Source organism: Sturnus vulgaris, chromosome 13, assembly GCF_052056855.1.
Source record: "Sturnus vulgaris isolate bStuVul1 chromosome 13, bStuVul1.hap1, whole genome shotgun sequence".
Taxonomy (NCBI): domain Eukaryota; kingdom Metazoa; phylum Chordata; class Aves; order Passeriformes; family Sturnidae; genus Sturnus; species Sturnus vulgaris.
Window position 1 is genome coordinate 15,616,913 of NC_142255.1, and position 24,754 is coordinate 15,641,666.

General features: G+C 40.7%; 1 long non-coding RNA gene across 1 annotated transcript; it reads right to left on the reverse strand.

The window, feature by feature from the left end:
* Positions 1-19,688: 19,688 nt before the first annotated feature.
* On the reverse strand, positions 19,689-23,918 carry LOC148222266 (uncharacterized). Its single transcript, XR_015806410.1, has 2 exons — positions 23,772-23,918; positions 19,689-19,887 (listed from the first exon to the last, which is right to left on the reverse strand). It is a non-coding gene; the product is annotated as an uncharacterized LOC148222266 (long non-coding RNA).
* Between the last annotated feature and the right edge of the window lie 836 nt (positions 23,919-24,754).

A 24,754-nucleotide genomic window follows, 5' to 3' on the forward strand; every position in this document is an offset into this window, starting at 1 on the left:
GTCTTCTGAAAGTGGAAGAGCATGACTCTAAGAAGCTGAATCTAGCCCCAAAATTTTACAGTCATGATGAAAAGCTAAGATTAGGTCTGCTATGCCATGCCCTCTTGGCAGTACAGTTAAGTATTTTCTATTCTCTTGAACCACAGTAATTTCTGATGAATAGTTCATCAATATGAGTGCCACTGGCTTAAATAAAAGAGACTCCTGTTTCTCTTAGGAATATTTTATTGGTCTAAGTTAATTTTTTTCTAATCCTTCTTCCAATTTATCCAAATACCCACGAAAATCTTAGAACGCCTAGCAAAATGAAGTCTGGTTACATCAACATGAATGCTTGGTAATCCTAACCTCAACAGAGACAAATAACTGGATGGAAATCACCAAGTTTTGAAAGCCACTTTGCTACCTACTGGTCATGGTGGGGACCTCATTGTGTCACACAAGAGATGCCCTGTGACAAAGACCTTTCCTGCTCACTGTGACACAATGAGAAGAGACTTCCCTAACTCCATGTGGAAAATGATGTACATATTAGCATGGTATCTAATTTATTTTTAAAGATAAGAACACCCACAGGTCGGGCAGTGACATGAGCATCTGGACCACCAAATGTCAAGCAAAGCTGCAGGATGACTGTTGCACACTGACAGGAAGCACAGAACAAAAAAGAGAGAAAAAGCAGTCCAAAGGTAACAAGAAAACATGTTTAAATTATAAGTTAAGGTAAGTGATCAGTGAGAAGCCTCTCTTTACACTGATATCTGTGGCAGAAATTACTTTCAGTTTCTACAATACACACAAGTTTTAAGGACATGGAGGAAATAAGAAATTTTGCCCAGATGTTTTATCTATTGCAACAATAGTGGTGACAAATCATCAAGAAGTTCAACCGTGTTCTAGCACTGACAAGCAGGCAAACATATATGAATATTTTATCTGACCTATATCCAAATTATTATAGCAGCTTTGGTCCATGCAACTCCTCTGGAAACATTGCCAGAAAGATAACAAGTCCTGGTATGAAGGTCACAACAAGAACAGAACTTTGAAGGAAGGTGTTTGGACAAGAATAGAAACATCTGTTAGTAGAGATGCCCTAGAACGGTCACTGCAATGTATGGGGTATCAGCTTTCAGCCTGCAGCCTCTGAATGACAGATTCATGGAAGTTAACAGCAAAAAGACCTTTGCAGTTCTGTCCTCTGCTAGCCTGCATGCCAGAGGTCATAAAATTTCCTTGAATTCTTTCCTTGCTTCAAGACCAATAGCTGAGGCTAAGTTAGGGTTAACATGGAAGGGGAATGGGGGAGAGATTATTTTAATCTGAAAACTTCATTTAGTAATAGGCAATGAAAGCTACAACCAGTGTAAAAGTGATTATTCCACTTTAAATTTTAACTTCATTGCAAAAGCCTATAGACATATATACTTTCATACCATATACGTGTGTGTATATATATACACACATACACGTATCGTGTTTCTGGTCTAAATTTGTCTATCTTCACTCTCCAGCCAAAGTAGCAGTATTCAGTACTTGACAAAGTACTTACACCCACTCACTTTTGACTGAGATCAAGTCAATGCTTTATCTTGTCTCCAGCAGCTCCTTCAGAGGCTCTGTCTCAAAAATGTTTTTCAATCCTCTGTTATTGATGGGCCATTTTCTAATCTGACATCACCCCCTCCTTTTTTTTTTTTTTTTTACCCAGCACTTTCAGGGTGCATCTATGCTTCTGGTTTTGTTCAGATCAGAATAATATTTTCAAAGGAAATCTTATTGTCCTCACTTAACACTGCTTTAGCTTAGACTGTCAGCTATCTTGGGTGGCCCCAAATGGAATTATCTTTTTGGATAAAAAAACAGCTCCAACCCCAAAGAGCCCCAACTGTGGAGGGGACATCAGGTGCTCTACATTCATTTTTCACTGTACAGATCCTGCACAGATCCTCTCTGATTGCTGTGAACTAGTTCTTAATGCAGACACAACCTCAGCTGTGGATGCCAAAATCTGGATATGATATTTCAGGAGTGGCAGCACAAGTGCCAAAGAGAGAGCTATTATAAACACGCTTCTACTCTATGCTCCTTAATCTAGAGGTACACGAGTCTTTACAATCATAACCAATGAAGGAAGCAATGCCACATGGGAAGCAAATATGTATATAAACAGCTCCTGCTACTGAAAATTATAAGGAGTACTGAGTTTGTATGAGCACAGACCTTCTGTTAAGCAGTTTCAAGTGGGAAGAAGATTCCTAAAATGGGAAATACTGTATCATCCCCAATTATTTTTTTTCTTTTATTCTTTTCAAAATCTTATGCTATTAGGCAGACCCTGGTTTGTTTAAATGGTAAAGTATTTGCTCTTCAGTTGTATTTTCATAAGCTCCTGCTACTGAAAACTTGCCAACAAATTATTTGACTTCATGTGTAACGAAGTCACCTTTGGGATTCCAGGAGACCTAGGTTAACTTTCCTTGAGAATGTTTATTACTGGACACTTTCAGATGTATCTGATCCTCAATTAATGCATGAAATATTGTCTGTTTCTTTTCTTAAATGTCTTCTAAGGCATTTCATGGACACATAAAATCTTTGCCTATTATTTTGTGGAGTACCCATGATAGCTATTGAACTCACTCACTAAGTGCATTTTTGTGCTAATTAAATATTCCAAACTTCTATCAAGATTATTGTCACCTATTTAATGGTTCATTGAGTTTATGGGCCATGCAAGTCTCTCTTTTATATTTTCACCAGGATAGTTATAGCAACTATTCTAGTAATGACAAATTAGGGAACATGCAGAGGAGATGAAAGAACCTCAGTGCAGCAGGCCCAGTTTTTTTCCCAACTTATGCCAATTTTATGATGTTTTAATGGGATTGACATTGATGGAATTATTCTTCATTTTCCCTGGTGTCAGTGAGTGATAACTAGTCTTGATTAGTTGATATTGAAATATGGTAAACATGGCAGTCCATCTATTTGACCATTTTCACCTTTTGACCCCATTCCAAGAATTTGTAGTAAAGGTCCCATCTTTGGACAGGGATGGGAAGATTGGAATAATATTGCCTTTAATTTTATCAATAAGAGTTTTCATTTTTTGGGCTATTTCCCTGCTGGTTAGTGGGACAAGTCATTCTGACAATTCATAGTCAGAGAAGAGAGTAAATGTAATCTTCAGGCACAACTATGCAGTGAAGTATTTAGGATCAGATGTAAAAGCATCATTACTGGAGAAAGGAATGACTGTTTGGAAAGACTTTTAGAGAAGTTTTGCCTTCACAAGACATCTTTGAACCAAACTGAAAATAAAGTACAACTTAAAGACTTTCATAAATTAATTATTTTTGTTTCAGTACCAATAGGGCTGTGCTCAGATAAGTCTATTAGTGAAATGTTCTATAATAAAACTGTTCTTTCTGCTCTTTCTTCATGAAAGCAAATGCACTATTACTGCTAATAGCAATGCAGTTTGATATAATGAATAATAAGTAAAACAGCGTGCTGATATTGTACCTCTCACCTCCAGGTGCAGGATACAGAATTTACAGAAGAGTCTACATGATTTAGGGTCAAAAATCTAATTGACTGACAAGCCCCTGCCTCACTTAGGGGCTAATGAATGTTGTATTGTGACTGTTTTTCTTAAAAAGTAACATTGAACTGCTTTCTATTCATAATAAATTAACACATTTTAGAGACTTCTTAATATTTGCCTCCACAAAGCCATGATTTTTGTCTGAACAGACCTGCAAGCACCTGTTGTAGCCAGTTTTAAAAATGAGGTCTTCTGGCTTTCAGTTAATACCTCATAGAAATAGCAATGTGATTTCAGTGGCAGTGATCTGATTTCTTCTAGTGCAAGACATTCACGTTTTCTCTAAGTATCCCATGCATAATTCATGTGGGGGCTCATATTTGATTATTTATAGACCTTTCTATGACACCCCCTCAGTGAATATTTGCACATCTCCAAGATAGCAGCATGAAACTTTCTCCTGAAGAAAATTTCCAGCTAAAGACTTAACACCACTTCACTTTGCCTTAGGTCTCAAAAACAGCTCTAAGTACAGCATAAGTGTCATACCCATTTAATGTCAGTGCTCTGCACAGGAGAGTGTTTCCATCCTGAGCTCCCTCATTCCTCGAGCAGAAGAGCCAGTCCCCACACATTTGTGTGTGTGTCTGTGTGTGGAGAAGGTGAGTCAGCTCCTCAAAAGTCATGGGAACAGTTTGTGAGAGTCAAGAAGGGAATCCAGGAATCCTTCCAGTTCTCCAGCTCTTCATGGCTGGAGCTTTCTTTCATCCATTAGAAATATAAAATCTTTCTGCCTGGTTATTGGATTCTCCATAGCAAGAGCACAGAAAGGAGAACTGAAAAGACACTCAAGGATGTGTAACCCTGTGTCAACAAGGAATAACTAGGCCTGTATCTTCCAGAAAAATATTTGTGCAGATGTTTCTAAAAAGCTTAGAATCTGCACAGCAATTAGCTCTAGTGTTTGAAATATCTTAATGATAATAAACTTATTTTCCTAACCTAAATCTTCTATAGAACAATTCAAGCCTATTAATTTTTTTTTGTACCTCTAGCGAAAACAAGATAAGTCTTTTAGTTTGTTTCCTTCCAGTCATTCTTATGTATTGGCCATATTTAGGTCACTTCTTCTCCAGACTGAACCATCCCAGTCCCTTAAATCTTTCCTTACTCCAAGATCCACTCAAAGGTGACCATCTCCTCAAAGAAAAGAGCTGCTCCCCGTCAGGTAGGATAAAGAACACAGGCTTGTGGATGGTTGGGTGCTCCTTGGAGCTGCCTTTCCTAGACACTGCTTTTGCATTTCCCTCATCTTATGATCACAGAAGGGAGCAGCAGAAGTCTGTCTGTCTTGCAGCTTCATACAGGATCCATATGTCTGGTGCTCAGCATGCAGTTCTGTCTCTCCATGGTATGTCAGCTCTTCCCTGAGCTCCCTGCCCTGCACGTCTCTTGCCTCCCATCTTCCTGTGCGCCGCTTCCCTCCCGTGAGGTTTTGACGAAAGACTTTAGAAGACAATACATACGATAAATGTATATATGTGTGGGTTTTTTTTTTTTAACGAGAAAGTCATAGCTACTGATAGAAATGCTCTCAAAAGCTACAATGTAGAGAGTGGTGGTGTGAGCCTGAGTTTTGTTCTCGTTCACAGGGATTTTATTCGCATATTTTACTGTCAGTTTCTTGACATTTTTGTCAGCTTGGATCCGGAGGCCATAGTTGCCGCCAGCAGGTCCTACCACATTTTTATTCTCCATTGTATTTGCAGGGAATAAATAAAAACAGAACAAGAGTGAAAGCAAGAGAGAGACATGGCGAGAAAGAGTCAGAGGTTACTGGAAGAACTGCTTTATGCATTTTTTCCCTGCTAAAAAACATCCATCCAACAAAAAAAAAGCCAAATGACCATGGAGCATTTTGCACTGAGAAATTTCTTTCCTCAGTTATGCAATGAAGACTTCAGGCAATGTGGTTAATATGTTTGCATAAGAAATCGCTCATTCCCTCTGACCCTTTGTCTGTCTTTCCCCCCTTTTTTTTTCCTTTACTTTCCCCCCACCCCCCTTTTAAAAATTTTCTTTCCTGTGTGTTTCTGGGCTGCTGTGAGATTTCCCTTACAATACATCTATTGTTTCCCAGTCAAATCACCACTGGCTGTAATCAACTCTGATTTCTTTCTTTCTTTTTATTTCTTGCTATAACCATGAGATTTACATATGCAACGAATAAACATAATCTACCCTAAGGTTATAAACAAGTTGACTATGGAAGTGTTTATTCCTCAAGGCTTTAGATGTTGTGAACAAGAAGGAGGAACAAAGGCCTTATTTTCACTTCTGACCTTATAAATTAATGTTTGATTCCCTGTGCTTGGTTTCTGTTTCATCAAATGTTTGAACCATAGTGTCTGGAATTGACACTGTTTGTGTCTTTCAGCATATGAGTCATAAAAAGACAGAATAGCAACACCTCAGGTGTGTCCAATGTTCAATGCAGTCTCAGACAAGTGAAAATTTCAGTCTCTTTGGATGCCCCAGCATCCAGGCTGATTTGATGCTTCTCTTTGCTGACCCTTGGTATAGCTTTAAATCAGTGTCTTCACCATCAGCTTTTGTAAAGCTGGTACAAACTTGTCTCCAGACTGCTCAGTCTTCTTCTGCCATCATTTTTCCCCTGTGCACTATCTCTGTCATGAAGGGAAAAAATAAATTAAAAAAAAACTAACCAACCATAGGGATAAGATAATCTTCTATGTCTGGGTTCTTCCAGGATGCAATACAGAGCCCATTAGTTATAAGAACAAACATCCCACCTTCACCTGACTTTGGATAATGCTCCATGGTCTCAGCCTCAAGTTTCAGACTTCCCAATAGCTGCAGTAGTTCCTGGCATCCACTTACCCACTAACAATTGCATCAACACCATCGATTTTTTTTCATGTATGCAACTCTAACAGCAGCCACGATGGTGTTCAGTCTCTTATGAAGTAGATCAGATCTTAAAATGGTGGCAGGGAGGTTGAAAGGCTCTTTAGTCATCAAGCTACTCAAGCAGGTGCTTTCTGAAGTAGAAAGAAAAAAGTCAAGTATTAAAAGTCAGTTGTGGAGTAAGTGCTGCATCTCTTACTTCAGACAAAGGGAGTTTTGTAGAGTCCCATCATCTACACAAGTGAATTGGGAATTGGATATTAAAGACGAAAAACAAAGAGATATCTGTCCTTTAGCTTGGGGCACCGATCAAAACACAGCGTGGGAGGGCAGCTGAGAGGTTAACCCTTCCTGTAGCCTTCAAACTGCCCTAAAAATGGCCTTTGTATGACAGAGAATAAGCTTTACAAACCCCAAACTCATGGGTCATTGTAGTAGTGAAAAGATACCCATTGAAATGGGTAATGGATCATGTTTTTGTTTCTTGCATATAAAATTGTTTTCTGAGACTTTCAAATGACCTTCCCATGGGTACTGAACTTTCCATCATTTACCAACATTCAAATGTACAAATGGTTGCCCAAAGGGGCTACCACACATGGCAAAATAGATTTCATCCAGTACTTCCCTTCTCATTGAAACATTGAGAAAGTAGCCAGATAATGTGGGTGAACATCAGACACATTTGAAATATTGTGAGGGTCTGAAAAATGTGAAACTGAAATAGGGTAGACTTAGATTATACATAAGGGGGAAATTCTTTACTGTGAGGGTGGTGAGGGCCTGGCACAGGTTCCCTAGAGAAACTGCAGATGCCCCATCCCTGGAAATGTTCAAGGCCAGGTTGGACAGGGCTTGGAACAGCCTGATGTAGTGGAAGGTGTCTCTGCCCATGGCAGGAGTTGGAACAAGATGGTCTTTAAAGCTCTTTCTAATCCAAACTATTCTATGATTCTGTGACTTAGCCTTTCAATGCATTGACATCAAAATAGAGACCAATTCTTTAATTTTATGAAATTCGGATACTTCATTTAATATAATAACTAGTAGCAGCTTTATATTAGAACAGTAATTAGAACAGGCTCGACAAATGGCTCCAGGATAGAACTGGGAGAGGACCCTGTACGTTTGCTTTGGCTAAATTTAACTCCAATTCATAGGTCTAGTTCCTCTTCAGTTTTCAGCTGAGTGCTGCATATTGCACAGTATCAGGCCTTGGCTGAGATAAAGGGAAGAAAGACATATCAGTGGGCTCAGATAGGCTTAAAATTCAAGTTAAATCTTTCTGAACCAGGACAGGTCAATTTTCTATTTTTATTGTCCTTTGTGATTCTTTCTATGCATATTTTTTTTCCTTCTCTTCAGTTCTTAAATTGTTGTTTTCTACATAGGCCACAGAAAGCTGTCTTCAAGGTAATTTTTATATCTTTGTAATGCTTTTGACTTGAAATCTGGTCTTGTATGAAGACATTACCAGGCTTGCAAGTACTGGAAAATTAGAAAATGAACTCAGTATTTCCTTTACCCGTTGTTAAATACAGGTGCAAATCTCCAAACTATGCACTGAGAGACCAATTACACCATGGTAGAGCTCCCAGCGCCCTCACTTTGCCTCCAGGTCCTTGAGAATATAAATGTAGAGGGAAGTCCAGGTAAGCACAGCTCTGACAGCCCCCTGGAAACACCACTGTCACCAATGGCTCCCTGTCACCTGTGGCATTTCTGTGTTTTTGGAGTGCCAGAACGCTCTGGGGTCACTGTCAGTGTATGGTCAGCCTGCAACTTTAGTGCAGATGGGGACAAGAGGGTGCATTGTGCAGCTGGGTAATCTCCCCACTATTTCATGTCTGTGCTGAACAATGTAATAAAAGTTTGCAGATGAAAACACTAAGCTGGCTGGAAGGCAATAATTCATGTTGGGTTTTATGACACTGGCCGTTTAAGAGCTGTAGGAGTGTTTGAAGCAGGAACACAGCCCGTTTTCTAGTCAGAGTCCAGCTCCAGCTCTACAACAGCAGTGTTTTCCATATTGAGGAAGATTTTTATTCCCAAGTCTGATAACTTGCCACTGGTGTCTGGGGAGGGCTGTGTCTATCTTGGAAGCTAATGATGTGCAAAGCACAGGAGTGATGTGCCCATAGGAGTGATGTAACTGCATCATACTGTGTGTGATTTCTGCCTACTGAAAAAAAAAAGGAGAAAAAATACACATATACATATACATATACATATACATATACATATACATATACATATACATATACATATACATATACATAAACGATTTAGTTTATGAAAGGGTGAATTCATAAACAGCTGCATCTGGGATAGAGTATGATCTATCCTCCACTCAGTTAATAATAACAAGACCCAGAAGTCACAAGTGAGAAGGTCATAAAGGGGTTTACAAAAACATTTCATATGCAAATAAAATGTGGCACAACCATTATGTAATTTTATTTGTATACATTTGTTTTAATTTCTTTACCAGGACTTTTGATTAAAGTGATTCCCCTTTAATATGTGAGCTGTTTAAACATGTAGTTCTTTGGGAAACACAGTGGTAGGCAAGTATTTGCCTGGCTTTGCTGGTGTGTGTTGGGACAGGCATTTTATGCTTAACATGAGTTCCAGTTCTGCAGAAAAAGCAGAGTTTGGTGAATCAGTGTGGAGATCACCTTAGAGCCATAAAACCACTTTCCTGAATACACCTGCAGGGCCACAGACTATTACAGGATGTTGAGTAACACTGTTCATATGTTTCTGCCTGATCCAGCACTGTGGACTATGTCAGTGAAAAGAGAGTCCAGGTCTGTTAAAAGGTAAAAATTCAACTCAAACATGTCCTCACTCTGTTGATGGAACCCCAGTAAAACTGACTTTGCAAGAAGTTGATATTACAACAGAAAGAGTTTGGTTACTTCTTGAACAGGGGTATAAGACTTGATGGGGATATTTGGGGCTTTCCTCCTAAAAGCTTGCTTGGGATTTAGGAATCAACTCATTTCCTCTGGATACAAGCTCAAAACCAATTTCTTTATCACTGTTTGATTTCTAAGAGCTCCAAACACACACACATTTATTTAGTTGCAACATATAAAACACTATTCAGAGAGATAAGAATCCCATGGTGATGAGCATATAGGGGATATGTAGGAGAAAAAGCAGACACATCTGGAAATGTAAGAGTGTGGTTGGGATTGCAAGAAACTGTAGTGGAATACAAGAAAAATTAGTAATTTAAATAATAAAGGGGGAAAAGGCACTTTCCCACAAAAATCAGACACATGCCAGTGTTACTTTCTCAACCTAACTGAGAGGAAAAGCCCTCTTGGCTAATGCATTGCAAAGCTAATGAAAACCAGACAAGGGATTGAAACCAAAAAAGCTTTATGTTACAGGGAAAACAAAGCTTTCCAATGGAAATTATTCATTATAAAGAACTGGTTCACTGAAATTAACAAAAAAATATGTGAGAGAAACACCATACTGAATGTGTTTTTGGTGATAACAATCTTACATTTATATATAGCACATTTCAGCCAGATGGACTCCAAAGTGCCTCACAAGCTTTGGTACATGCACAAACAAAATGTAAAGAATCACTTTTATTCCCCTCCATTGAAATGTATCTTTTCTGGATGAATCACTTCAGTTGCATTAAAAATGCATTGTGTCATGCAATAGTTTATTATAGACGTAGGCAGACAAGCTGAGAGAACTTAACTATCCAGATTTTTCCTTAGCCAGGGCCAGTTTAAAGGGTTAACACCTCGTGGGAAAAGAAAAACATAAAATAAATACAACATGTTATTAATGCCTAAAGTCGCCAGAGCTGATTTCCTTAAGATGGTGTTGTCCTAAGCAAACATGGGGAGATTGTCTCATTAACTGCCCAGTGGGAAGAACGCCTATTCCAGCCATCAATCACAATGCAGCACTTCAGGTTTTCATTAGGAATCTCCAAAATCGCATCGTGTGCAATGCACCAGCCCGGATGTGTGTAGCCACTGAAGGCATCCTGGCTGCAGTTGCTGCATGCTTAGGGAAAGCCACGCTCTGCTCCTGTCAAACTCCTCTGACAGCCTCGACACCTGAAGCACAGGGCGGTGCAGGGAGAAGCTTTCACACGGTGACCGGGAGCTCCATCTTGCAGATTTGCTTCCCCTCCCATTCCTTTATGAAAATGGATTGTCAGAGCAGCTGGTGAGACAGAAGTGTCTGCCTGTATCTCAGTGTGGCTGGTACTGTGATCCACCACCAGTACATGCTGAACCAGGCTCCAAACGGGGAGGGGGAAGGGGGCAGTTTCATTTGCTGCCAAATCCCTTAAGCAGTTGCTTGTTTTGTCTCTCTGTCTGAGCAGATTTTTCTTTGCTTTTCTTCTTACTCCACCTGCAACATTTCCCCCCCCCCCCCCCCCCTCTGTTTTCTCATAAAAGGGAAGGGAGACAGGCAGACACTTATAGAGCGGTTTTATTTTTATTTATTTATTATTTTGGGTGCAGAAGAAGCCTGCCAAGAGGAAGCCTGCAGTTACTGAGCTGCGCAGGAGGGCGGAGAGGTTGGCTGCTCTCGGCGGTTCTTGGCGCTCGGAGGCTGATTGGAAACACCATGCGTGACAGTGCACAAAAAAGACACTGAGATCGCCAAATTTCACAGTCCCACCTCAGCACCTCCAGAGGAGCCCTGCCGAGGAGCTCCTCGCTCATTAGTCTGCTCCATGATCAGCAGATGTTTCCCAGCCCATCCGTACACATGTGCTGCTCTGTGTGCAGGATCCGACTCAGGAGAAGGTCAGGCAGTGCTGGACCACAACCACTGGAACCACTGAGCCTTTTCCCACCAATGGATCATCTCTAGGCAAGCAGTGCCATGCTCCCCAACCCAAAGACACGCAAGGAACCTCAGCCCAAGGCAGAAGTTCGCCCCACTCTCTTCAAGCTCAATATTAACAAGAGCTGTGAGGATAATTATCCTTAATTTGCTTTCACAAAACAGGACTGGGGCATTGCCATGTTGGTCCAAATGCAGCCATCAGAGCACACGTGGCCAGAAGCAAGCACTCAATGGCTTCTGCTGACAAGGTTTATGGCACAGACAATGCCTGCCTTGGTGTGCTGTGAAGGGCTAAAGGTCTAGTGCTATGTCATCTGGTAAAGTTAATAACCATGGTAATAAAAGAGTAAAGCAGGAGAGAAGAAAAAAAAAACACACGAAGGATTTTTCTCTCATTGACATGTAAACAAATTCATTGTTGTTAGCGTTTTCAGTGAAAAGAATGGCTTTCTATTGGGAAACAAACCCAGAAAGATTGAAAACTGCCAAAGCAGAGGAGTTTTCAGCCAGACCTATTATTTTTATATACTCACACACCTGTAGGCATGCACAGAATACAATACATTTTAAAAGAGAATTCCACATGGAGAAGTTATTATTAAATCATTTCCCAGTCAATCATCTTCGTTCCAAACTTGGAGACTTGGTTTATCTGATGTTCTGACTAGCAGATGAAAGCTTTTGGTCTTCCAGTGTTTCCAATGCATCATCCCTAACACTCCTGAAAGAAATCAATAGTGCTAAAAAAACAGACGTGAAAAATAGAGAATTTTCCTGGTATGGAGAGAATTAATAAATTCACTTTGCAAGATAAATGGGATGAAAAGGATAATACAGTGTTTCCAATCCATGAGGGTCTTGTACCAATTTAAATCATACAAAGTAGGATGCACTGGCACAGAGTACTGATTTTAACACTTTAATGTGCTTTGGTAGGGTTTTTGTTCATTTGCTAAGAATTACAGCTGGGAAGTGCAACTGATTGTTCTGGTCTGAGTTTGCAGGAGGGTACCCGTGGTCATGAAGCCACATTTAGCTTTGTATACTCTAAATGTGTGTTGTATGGATGATCATTTTAATTTGAGGGAAGATATCACAAGACAGATGGGAGATAAACTGGCTTTATGTCTTGGATCTCCATGACTCATGAGCATCTTTCTGGTTAAGTGTGTTTTGTTGATTGTGCTGGTGAGAGAATGTGGCTATAAATCGACTGCACCAAATTCCATCTGTTTAAAATTAACTTTTGAAATGGACTCTACCTGAGCACAGGTATCTGCTTTCTTTTGATATCCCTACTCTGGAGGGTAACTGCTCAATTACATATTAGCTGTCTCCAAGGAATCCCTGCCTAAGCTCCCAAATATGTTTTCTGGTATCCATGGCCTGCATGAATTTTATACATCTCCTTCTCTGGGACTTTATAAGTCAGCCATAAAAGTTTGTGATGGGGTGGAACATAGTGATGTCCACAATCTCAGTCTGGAAAAATGGTTTATATAAAGTGTCTTTAAAATGGATTTGGCAATTTTTTATTTTTATTTTTCAGCAGCAAGCAAAAAGGAAAAGGGGGAAGGAAGAGAGAGAAAACATTCAATCCTGTCTTCTTTTTTTTTTTTTTTTTTCTTTTTTACTTCTATGATCAGTAAAAGGAAAGGGAAAAAGGGAAAGCTTTGATTTCTCTAACTGTGCATGTCTCTAGAAGTGAAGGGGGGGTAAGCCCCTTTGGAAAGAGCTGAACTGCTCGTGTATTCATATTATTAATGGCTTTTGGTAATGATTTTACAGCACAAATTGTTATGAGACTGTTACAATGCAAATGGGATACCAGTGAGATTTTCTATCTGAAGACCTCAACCACAGACCACTGATATCACTGGAAATTCTCCTATTTAATAGATTTTGGATCACTCTATGCTCATAACAATGAAGACTACTTATTACTTAGTGGCATTCATTTTGTACTAGGACTAGAGTAGATACTGATGTTGAAAAAGCCTTTTTTTTCCCCCCCTGTAACACTGTCTCCTCAAGAATTGCTGCCGAACGTCCTTGAAGACATAATAGCTTCATAAACCCAGGTATGATTTTTCACAGGTAGTTCACAGGGCTGTCAGTTCCTGTGCTTTTTAATTCATAGTTTGAGGAGTCTGCCTAAAAGCCCATGCACCGGGATGCATGTGATGACAGGAACCCCCCATAAAAGTCTCCAGACATTTCAGCCGAGGACAAAGGCTTGCAGGGATGACCTGGGGACATGCTGAAGGCTGGGGAAAAAAGAGAAAAGACAAGCAGCAGGCAAATAAAAAGAATATATTACATATATTGTGGGGTTTTGCTGGAGAAAGGAGTACCTGTGAGTAATCCATACTCAAAATCATGGAGGATTTAGGACAGCCAAATGCTTAGACTACAGACACTTTAGGCCAGGCTTAGAACAACCCTGGCATCCTGTAAGGGGCATCTGGGAGTTTCCTCAGGGCCACTTACACTGCATGTCCAGTTGTCCAGCACTGCAGTCATGCCTCGAGTGAGGTCATTAAAGCTGAATTCTCTCCCAAGGCACATCTGAGACAGTGCTTGAAAGTCTCCAGAGCCTGACCTGCTGCAAAAACCTGGAGCAGCTCACCCATCCCAGAGCCAATCCCTGTAAAATCCCTGAGATTTACCAACAGCTTTGTGAAAGCAGAGGAAGGAAGCAAATGGCTCTGCAGGTCACAAACTCTCTCAGCCCCATTTTCAACCAGATAAAAACAAAAGAGCTCTCACAAATGAAAGGTGCAGTTTGTGTAGGCTCACACCTAAACACACATATGGTTATCCCAGTTTTCCTGGCATGGCACACGTTTGCAGGGGTATGGGATAAGCTGGCAGCAAGTCCCACAACACAGGGCAGTCACTGCTTGTGCCTCAAGAGAGCTTGAAAGAGTTAAAGGCAATAATGTGCTCAGGAATGGCTTGTTTGCAGCATGGGCTGATATTTTTTTGTCAGCCTTGTGACCTGCAGGCACACACCTGGTCCCAGGGTCAAGTTACAGCCAGGATCCCTGGCCCAGGGTCAGGACCTGGCTGATGATAAGAGAGGGAGGCCCTCCTTTGGCAAAAGCCATCACTTAAAGAAACAAGAGAATATGAAGGAATATTAGATGTCACTCTGCCTTCCTTTAGGGTTCATTTCCCTACCTTTAATTATCACAGAAGGTAAACACTAAATATTCCAGGGAGTCACGGTCAGGGGAAACTCCATGAACTGCACATTCATTATGGCCTGGCTGAAAGCACCAGGAAAAAAAGAGAAGTTGGTGGGCTGCCCTTATTAAACTACACTTAGTTACTGTTAATTATGAACCTAGATTGAGACTGAACAGCTCTAGATTGAATATTTCAGCTCTCCCCTACTGCAGCATCATTTAAAAACTGTAAGAAAATGTCAGTGAGAAGAGACCATCTGTTTTCTGAGTGGAAGCCCACAGAAGGAAGAAAGAAAGGAAAAAAAGAAGAAACAATGCATGTATAAACCTTCAGCTAGTGCTAATCTTTGGAGGAAATTGGAGAGAATTTAGGGATATTTATGCAAATCATAAATGATAGCTATAGACTATATATATTTTTAGCAATACTGTTTTACTTATTTCACAGGCAGGTAAAGCAGATCACACAAAAAATTAAATACCTTAATTGTAATCATCAAACAACCAGATATTGAATACTGATGCTCTTTCTTATGTTCTAACCACTAAACAAAACTGCCAGAGATGTTCCAGAGTGCTTAATAAATTGTGCCCAGGGGGTTATTTTCCTATGACTGAAATGCAGCTGGACTGAAAGGCTGCTGTCACTCTGCACAGACTTAGCTCTGTAAAATGGGGTGTTGCCAAAGGAACTCATAGGGGAAATTTTCGGTACAGTTGGCAAGGTGTGATTACAGGCTCTGGATTAGTGCCAGGATCTAATGCAGACCTAACACCCTCCTTCCTGGAAAAAGTGTGGGCTCTTTAATAGCCCTTAGTTTTATGTTTCACCTGCACGTAAATGAGTGGCACCAATGGGAGATGGAGGCAGCTACAGTGCTGTGAGCACTATTAAATCTTCCTCAGAGCTGAAGCATTTCATAGTGATCAGTATTAGCCATTGACCTGATTTGTCAGCCTATCAAACAGGAACCACGTTCCTGGAATTACCCTTCTCTCTTCATTCCCCGAAAATATTTCATGGCAACATTTAGTCTGTACCACACTGGTGCTCAAGTGCCCTGGTGCAAATGGAGAAATCTACACTAGGCATTGGGCTTTGTCTTTAGTTTGTGTGGGATTTTTTGGTTTGGGGTTTTTTTGGTTTTGGGTTTGTTTTTTTTTTTTTTTTTTTTTTTTGTTTTTTTTTTTTTTGTTTGTTTGTTTTTTTGTCATTGAGTGTGTCTTGGACAGCTGGGGTTCAGAAAGTTCACCTTCTTAGAAAGGTATGAGATGTGATACTATCTAGTTAAAAATGTCCACTTTGGAAAGACAAAGTGACTTTAAATCTCTCTTGGCCCTTTGTAATAAATGTTATAGTTTAAGCAAGCAATGTCTTTCCATTAAAACTATAAACTTCACTAGAATAATTAAGACTGATTTAAAGTAAAATTAAATTTGACATGTGGCAGGTGAAGCAGTGCTATTAATTTCAACTGCATATTTGGCAACAATATTGAGGGAAAATGGGGGCATGGGTAAAAAGGGCAGAGCTGTAAGTCCTTTCCGGCTCTTGGTCAAGTTGAGGGTGGAGAATGAAGCATATTTCAACTCTTTGTGGGCTGTCATTTTCCTTAGAAATAGCAGACAAGAGTTTGTGTCTATTCTTGACTATTACCTGCAATATACTGCATCAGGCAGAAAAGGGGAATACTAGCAATGAATATTTCAAAAGTTGTCCCTCCTTTGGCCTCTTCATTTTCACCCTTTATTTATAACTTCTGTATATTTTTTCTTATTAATGCTATAATTTCTAAGCTGCTCACCTTTGAAATTCCTGTGGAAGGAACTTACCTGTTCCTTGCCATTACTTGAGAGGAGGCATTTTTCTTATTCTGGTTTTGGATATAGGCAACAATGACAAACCCCTTCTAAACTGTCTGTGGCAATGAAATTGCATGCTAAGGGCCTCTCTAGGATCCAGTCCACTTTCAGCCTGATTTCTGATTTCATGAAAAATTCCAGCTGAATCCTAAATCTGAGCAAGACCAGCCTGATCTGGTGCCCTGATCTGGTAGAGATGAGTTTGGGTGTGAGCCTACATTGCATCCTCCACTGAGATTATCAAAAAGGTCTCGTTATTACAGTCATCAACCATCTCATTTCCTGCCGAGGAATATTGGCATGAACCCTCTCCAGAGTCCATCAGTGCCCTTGATCCTGAGAAATTACTGCTGAGAAATAGAAATAATTATGTTTTCCTCCTCCAACCCAGATGTGGTATCCATATCTTGACAGCTTTTCCTGTCCAACGTCAGCCAAGGGAGTGAAACACAAGTACCCAGGGAAGGATTTCCTTTTCTGAAATCAATAAATTCTAATTGCCAATCATGCAAATAAATATGCCTTGCTGGAGCAATGTTATAGTCCACCAGGACCGAATGGCATTAACTCATTGAGGAAACTTCATCCTCTGATTGCAGATTGAAGTGAATGAAAATGTCTTTTAGGGGACCCTGCCACCCTGGTTCTGATGACTGAATTCTAATTACATACATATTACTTTTGCCTTGCTTATTAATGACAAACATATCAACCTTTCTACCGGAAAGTGAACTAAAAATCCAATTTGACTAAAGAATTGCAAATGCCTCGTGTAAAAGACTGCACACAAAACAAACCAGATGTTCCAAGCTGCATTGAGAGAGCTTTACAGAGCAGCTGGGAGAATTTTTTTTTTCCATCAGCCATTGGTAAAAGATATACATTGTCAGCAAGCAAACTGCTTCCATTTTTAATACACATATAATTGGTTTACTCCTGTAACCAATGCAATATTAAGCCAAAAGGGAGGGGTGAAAGAAAACAATGATACTGGTCAAAGTTTAGAAAGGTCATGGGGTTTGTGGATGGAGAGGAGAATGGAGGAGGATAGAGGTTATTTTTCCCCATAAAGCTTTCTTATTTACTGCAAGGTTGTGAAATTTGGAAAAAAATACTAATAAAATTTATTGCCAGGGGTTGTAAGAAGATCATACCTTGGTTCTATTTTCAGCTCCAAACAGATTATAGGACAATGGAGCATAAATGGAAATTAAAACAGATTTAGAACAGACGTTAGGAAGCACTTTTTCACATCGAGGATAATAAATGTGTGGAATGGCCTATCAGGCAAGGTTGTAAAGGCAAAGACACTGGGATCATTCACGCAACAACTTGGGAAATAGCACACTAAAATGGAATGAGTCTGGATGGTGAGGCGGCCTCTGTTTAGATTTCTGGGATGCTTCAGGTCTTCAGGTTCCCTTCCTTTCCTTTTCAAACGAAAATTTCATCCATGATTTGTTGTTTTTTCAGGCAAGCTTGTCAATTACTTTTCCTATGAGGTGGAAGATCATTCTTAATTCTCAAGTCACCTGCCTTGGTCGCTTATGACGGGGAGCAAGAGAAGAGAACTCATTTTGGGAAGCCAGTCCTGCCTCTTACAACGCCCTGAGCACTAAGTGGATGTTTTTCTTTCCCACTTTGGGAGTGGATAGATCTACCACCTCCTCACATTCCTGGAGGAGGACATGCTAGCCTTACCCCACCAGATCTATCCTTCTCCATGAGATTGGCTCTCATGGCAATCCCAGTAAAGTAGCTCATCTCTGCTCATGCTGAGTATTCTTATATTAATTTCAAGATACTCCAGGAATCCTTTCGTCTAACGGAGAACTTCTGGAGAAGATGCATAATCCCCAAGCACTTATATTATTTCCAGCACAGCCTTTCTAACATGCATAGGTCTCTATCATACTCATCCATACCTAAACCACATCAATTTAGGCTAAAAGGATGGAGTGTCTTGCATGAGTGCCTCATTTCAAAGTGTATTCCCACTTTATCTCGCTGTTCATGCTCTCCACAAGGGTATCAAAGTATGGATGTAGTGGGAAGGAGAAGAGAGATATTGAGTCAGAGATCAATCACTCAGTATTCACCTTCTCCTTCTACTCCTTATATCACCTGCATCTGTAGCTGGCACATTTTCCAGGCACACAAGGCACAGTAGCCAACACCAAACTTTACAGGGTTCACCTGCCTAAAAGCAAGCAAACCCTGCTGCACCTAAACACAAGAATAGTTCTGTTCCACCAAGATGTCCTTGAATGTTCCTAAAGCTGAGTCTCTCTCTGCCTTCCTCAAAGAGACTCAAGAGTTGACCAAGAATCAACAAAGTTCAAAATCTTTGAGACATTCATCTAAATGATGATGGTGAAGCCTTTGAGGATTGTGTGTGCAGAGAGGTGAATTCAGGAGCTTAAAATTTGGCCAATACCTATCCAAATTACTTCATTTCTTGTCATTTTCCAGAAATGGGTGGCTTTCCAGAAATCACCTGGCTTGTTCTGCAGTAGTCTCAGTCTGGGCAATAAACTTCTCAAACAAAATTACAGCTCATAAACACAAACACTGTAGGCCTCCATTTCCTGCACAAACCTGCTGAGCCTTTGGGGCACTTGCCTATGCTGAAGATTTGGGAAGCCAAAATAAGGGGGCACTGAAAACTGGGAAGATCACCAAGTCAGAGAGCAGCTGAAGGATCTAATTTGAAAATCCTCACCTCGAATGCTGGGACAGGTCAGTGTAGATGCAATCTCTGTGGGAATACCAGTGTTCTCCAAAAGCATTACAATAATAGTTTGTTTCAACTTCCTTGGGCAATGTTCCTAAAGCAGAATTTAGATATTTCTGCAGGGATGCACCCAGAGACTGTGCCCTCACAAGACAGCACAAGGAAGTTAGCAAACATGAAGTGACAACCCAGAGAGTCGTAGCCTGGGACACTCATGTCCATTATTGTCTGCATGCACTCTAACAGTATATCCTAGCCAAGGATTTCCACATGCTTTGAACATAAATTATCTTGACAAAGCTTCTCTGAAGGAGATAAAACTTACACGAGAAGAAGGTCAGAGCCAGAGAGACTGAGGGATTTGCTCAGGGTCACAGGACTGGTGAGTCAGTCAGTTGCAGAGCAATTATAGGAATCTTCCTCTGCAGCCTGTGCACTAAACATCCTCATCACACATAAGGTATGAAAAAAAAAAGTGCATTACTTCCCCACTGCATACACTGCAGTGTAATCATATGTGTGATATTATTTTATTTGTTTAGGATAGGGTATAGCATGAATCTCACTGAAGAAATCACACCTCTGCAGAAGAACTTGAAAAAAATGTATATTGGCAGCTTCTCTATTCAAATCATCAAGGATACCACAAGAAATGCATAAAAGGAGGAGCTTTCAGTGATGAAGGTAATCAAAGTAGAAAGTGTCTCTCCCCATGGCAGGGGGGTTGAAATTAGATGATCTTTAAGATTCCTTCCAAATCAGCCCATGATTCTATGAAAGGCCTATAAGAAAAAAAATATAAGAAGAGGATCTAATTATAACTCAGCTATCCTGGAAGTATGACACTGCCAAACTTTATTCAAAGGCACAGAGTATGTTTATTGGGGATTTATGACAACATTGGAATCAGGAACAATTGTATTGATCACAGCAGAACCAGAAAAATTGTATTGTTGTATTGATGACAGTTTTAAGAGAAGTAGGCTGACTTACCTAATACCTGTATCTTGCTGGGAAAAGCTGTCTCTGATAAATCAAATCTTAGTGTACATACCTTTTGCCAGCTTGATCAATAAAGTATTTACATGCACCAGTAAAACACAAGGTTTTTAGTCTCAAAATAATAACTTGTTTTAGATCCAGGACTGAGAATCCAGAAAGTGGCAAATCACTGTACCCTGTGTCACTATTATGCTGCAAGAGGTTACCTGAAGGGTAATCTCAGCAAACACTGTCCTTATAAGTTTCTAATTTTATGCAACACGCAGAACTGTAACCAGCCAACATCCACCCATCCCAACAGCCATCCTGCAATATCCTCAGGACTCCAGGGACTCACTAGCATGGGAAAAGTGCCCATGCCAAAGTCTTTTTGATCTGAGGGGCCAGGAGGAGCATTCAAACCACCCAGCTACTGAACAGAGACTGGCCCTGATCAAAATGCACAGTCAGTTGTTGGGGATGATGATGACCTTTGTGCAGAAGGGACATTTGGCCTGAGTGGGCAGAACAAAGTGAGATGCTCGGGGCTGGTTACAAACCTGGCTCCTCATGCCATGGCAGCAACAGTGCAAAACGTCCCCTTTTTTAAGAAATGAGGCCTAAAATAATCCCACATGTGTTTCTTGTTTTCAACCCCCACCTCTTAAAGCCAGATTTATTTATTTTTTCAATAAAGCCATCCCCTGGGTTTAATAGTAGCTATTCTAGAGCCTGAAGTTAGATTAATCACATCCCACTAGCAGCATTTTAGCTGAATGCAAGGGAGGCTTTTTTTGCAGAGCATCCCCTGCTCTGAGCCCAGCTCCCCCTGTGCCATTAGAGTGGGGCTGGTGCCCCGTGTTTACGGCAGAGGAATGTCGATGAGGGGCTGGAAGTCCTCATTGTCAGCCTGCCACTGACTCTCTGTGTGACTTTGGAATTAAACACAATTTCCCCATGGCTCGCTGTGTCCCTTTTTGTCAAAGCTGAGCCACACTGACAGAGGGTGATGTGTGGGGGAGGTTTACACTACCACTGCAATTTCATGTGCTATCCGTATCCTGTGGACAAATAAATACATTCACTTCTAAGGACAGTCAGTCCACGCCATCCATCATCACTATGGACACATAGAGGGGAAAAATGATTGTGAAATATGCCCAGAATTTGAGCTGGTTTTGATACCAGTGGATGAGATGCCATTTTTTGGTATAAAAGAGCTGAATGAAAGGCTTGAAACTGTGTATAATAATTATGAGAGTAACAAACAGGGCTTCTCTTTCAAGACCATTTACACATTTACTATGTTATCATTTCTAATTCATATTAATCAGAGGGTTCATGAACTCGTAACTGAGAGCCATTTGCAGCATAAATAACTTTATCTGGCTTCTAAAAATACACATATTTAATATGAAACAATAGGGTTAAATATAAGCAATATGTTTAGGTAATTAACCTGCTGTTTCCACAGATTAATTTAGTCTATACAGGTGGCAAAACAGCACCTATCACTGTGGCATGAAAATACTGTTCAGAATTTAGGAGGCCAAAGAAGGAAATGAAGCTCTATAAATCGTGTTTCTTTCTCTGCCTGGTAGGTAGTTATTAAAAAGGAATAACCTCTGGATAATTGCACTGCAATAGCATGGTAACTACAGCATATTTACAGTCAATCTCTAATAACAGATAACTCACATAGCTTTTCCTCCCAGTGATTTGCCAAGTGGAAGCAAACCCAATTTGAATCCTGCTTTTGCAGCTCGGTGCAGTCTCTTTGCCCCGTTATTACTCTGCTGCTAACAGCGGCCTCGGACTGTCAATATCTTCCCTGCCACGGTTTACACTGGTAGTTGTTATTATATCAGACCATGAAAATTGATGGTGATAACACACTCTCTAGGAAGGCTCTATACATGTCAGTTATTCAAAATATGTCTCGTTAAATAAATATTTACAAGACTTTCGTTATTTAGCTTATAAACTGTTTGGACTGAGGCAGCTTTGGAGCAGTTGAAGAGCGTTCCAAAGAGTTACTGCAGATTAATCCATGTAAACCACACCAGTGTGCTAAAAATTGCTATGGTGGTTTCTAACTGCCAAGCCTATATCCTTCCAGTCTAAGAAATACAGGACGTATTTTCCTTTGTAATAAAATCTCTCGATAAAAGCAATAAAAAAATACTAGTCCAGAACATGTGATTATCCTGGGGGGGTGAAGGGAAATCATACCCATGGGATGACATGGAAGTTGGCTTATTCTTGCAGCTGGGAGAATGGATAAGGGTTTGGATTATCTGAGCTGCAGAAATATAAGGAGAACCTTAAAATGGAGAGAGGGAATAGGAAAACTATTCAGTTAATAGTTTAGTAATAATAGCTATTCTGTTAATAGTATAGCAATAATTCCTCAATAATCAGTCATTCCCAAAGCCAGCTTAATTTTGTCCTGGAGAAAGCCAAAGGACACAGCAAAGCAAAAGTAGGCAGGAAAAAAAAAAGGGATCCAGTCCCGTTTCTGAGCTTCAGATGTCTCTGCCTTTCCAAGACCCCCAGATCAGATCAGTGCTGTACAAGGATTTCAAAATAGCCAAACTAATGAGGCTACATCAGGCAATAACGATGAGGCTCTGGGAGGGCAGGCGCTTTTCACTCCTAAAGATTTCTGCTCAGCAAGCCAAGGTTCCTGGCATAAAACCCAGAGGGCAGGAATGTTTTCTGTGCTTGCAGGGTCAGGCTTGTGAGAGTGTCTGTGTGTGTGAGAGTCTCTAGGCTTCACAGTGTGCCTCAAGCAGAGTCATCCAAGAAACGGCACCGCTTTCTGCCGTGCTGGATGGCTTTGGGATGCTGGTTTTCCACGAGAGGGAGCAACTCACCAGCACAAAATCCCCCTTTTCCCAGACCAACCACCAAATTCACTTGGAGCTCTCAATTTACTCAGCTGACGGCAACCTTGATTTTTATCAGTTCTACTAGATTTGAGAATCATATACCATTACTGATTTTTCATGCCTAAAGTCACACTGGCTGCGTGTGTATTTATGCATATCAGGGGAGAGTTAAAATGGACATCACTCATTTAGAGAAGTGATCCTTTCACTAAAAAGGAAACACTCATGTTTCCAGCTTTGCAACATCTGTTGGGCTAATTATTAGGATGCAAAAATGATGGATTTACCAAAGCAATCAACTGAAGGCTTATTCTGTTGGTGCTGAGTGAGGGGGCCTCAGCCCACTGGGGATTTGAAGCCAGGAGGGAGGCAATTCTAGATTTGCCTGAAGTGTGCTACCCGTGGAAGGTACTGGCTACTATTCAAGCTATTCAAGCCTGCAGCCCCTTTTCCTCCCTAACAAGAGACATGGGAAGCAAAAACAGCTGTCAAAAGGGGGTCAATGTTATTGATAAGCCCTTTGTGTCAACTGAAGCCCCTCCACTGGCAAGTCCAAACCAAACAGCTCAAAATCTGCGTATCGGTGGAAAAACATGTTGGGCTGCATGTGGAATAAAGTAACAAGAAGAAAGTGAGAGTGTAACAGTCACAGTTGATTTTTGCAAACGACTGTGCAATCCATGGAGGAAATCCCCAGAGGTACTCAAGTTGTAGTCCTGATCCCTTCCCCTGCCCTTGCCCCCCCCTTCCCTCTTCCAGCCGCCCCTGCAGCTCCTCTCCCATTTAAAACTCACCCCTGCCAGGGCTGGCTTTTCCTGTTGTTTCTGTCCTGGCATCAGGAAAGATATTTTGCTCTCTTCTTTCAGACAGTTGCACTTTCAGTATGCATGTTGAACTGCTGGAGAAAAGGAAGCAGTTACTTCCCCACTGCCCGTTTCCCATTAACAGGGCACTGAATACAGATGCAATAAGATTTGGTTCCAAGTTTTTATTTTTGTAAAGAGTTTCATTCCCCTTCCTGGCTGATGGGCCCAGACTTGGGAGTCACAGCTAAACCCTGTGTTGGATTCCAGAAACCTGGCTTGCTTTTGTACTTTTGTGCTTTATGTTTCATCAGGGAGATGATTACCTTGGTCCTCCTGTGGCTTTCTGTTGTCTTGCCTCCAAGGTAGGAAAGTGTTGAAGCGACACAGAGACAAATAAAAGCTGATCAAATTTGTGATGCTGGCTTCTTTGTTATAGGGAAAAATGGACCAGTGAGCTTGGGATTTTATGTAGAGGACATATCCAGCACAGAAGGAATTGGTACAGGCTTCTACAAATCAAATCTTTCTCCCCAAAATGACTGGAAACTATGCTGATTTGGAAAAGGTAACTTTCCTCTGCAAGTAATATACATTTTCATATAATCTCAACCTCACCCAATCTATATTCAATGCAAAAGTAAAAATACATAAGAAGGGTTATTAGAACATTTGCTCCCTACTGGAAAGAAGAATAGCTCTGTTGTCTCCCAAGAAAACCTGGAAATGTGAAACTCTTGCTCCTATTTGCACATGGCATTTTCTCAAACTGTTGCTTTCAGGGGAGCAGTGTTGTGATGTTTAAACCAATAGCCAAACTACGTGCTAATTTGAAATTTATTTTACATCCTTTGGACTTAATAGCTACCTTTCAGCATCTGTAATTCCAGGCTGGAAAGTCCTAACAGGCATCTGGGGACAATCCCAGCCCCGTGTACGTGTCTGTGCATTAGGGGTCACAAGGCATGTCCAAT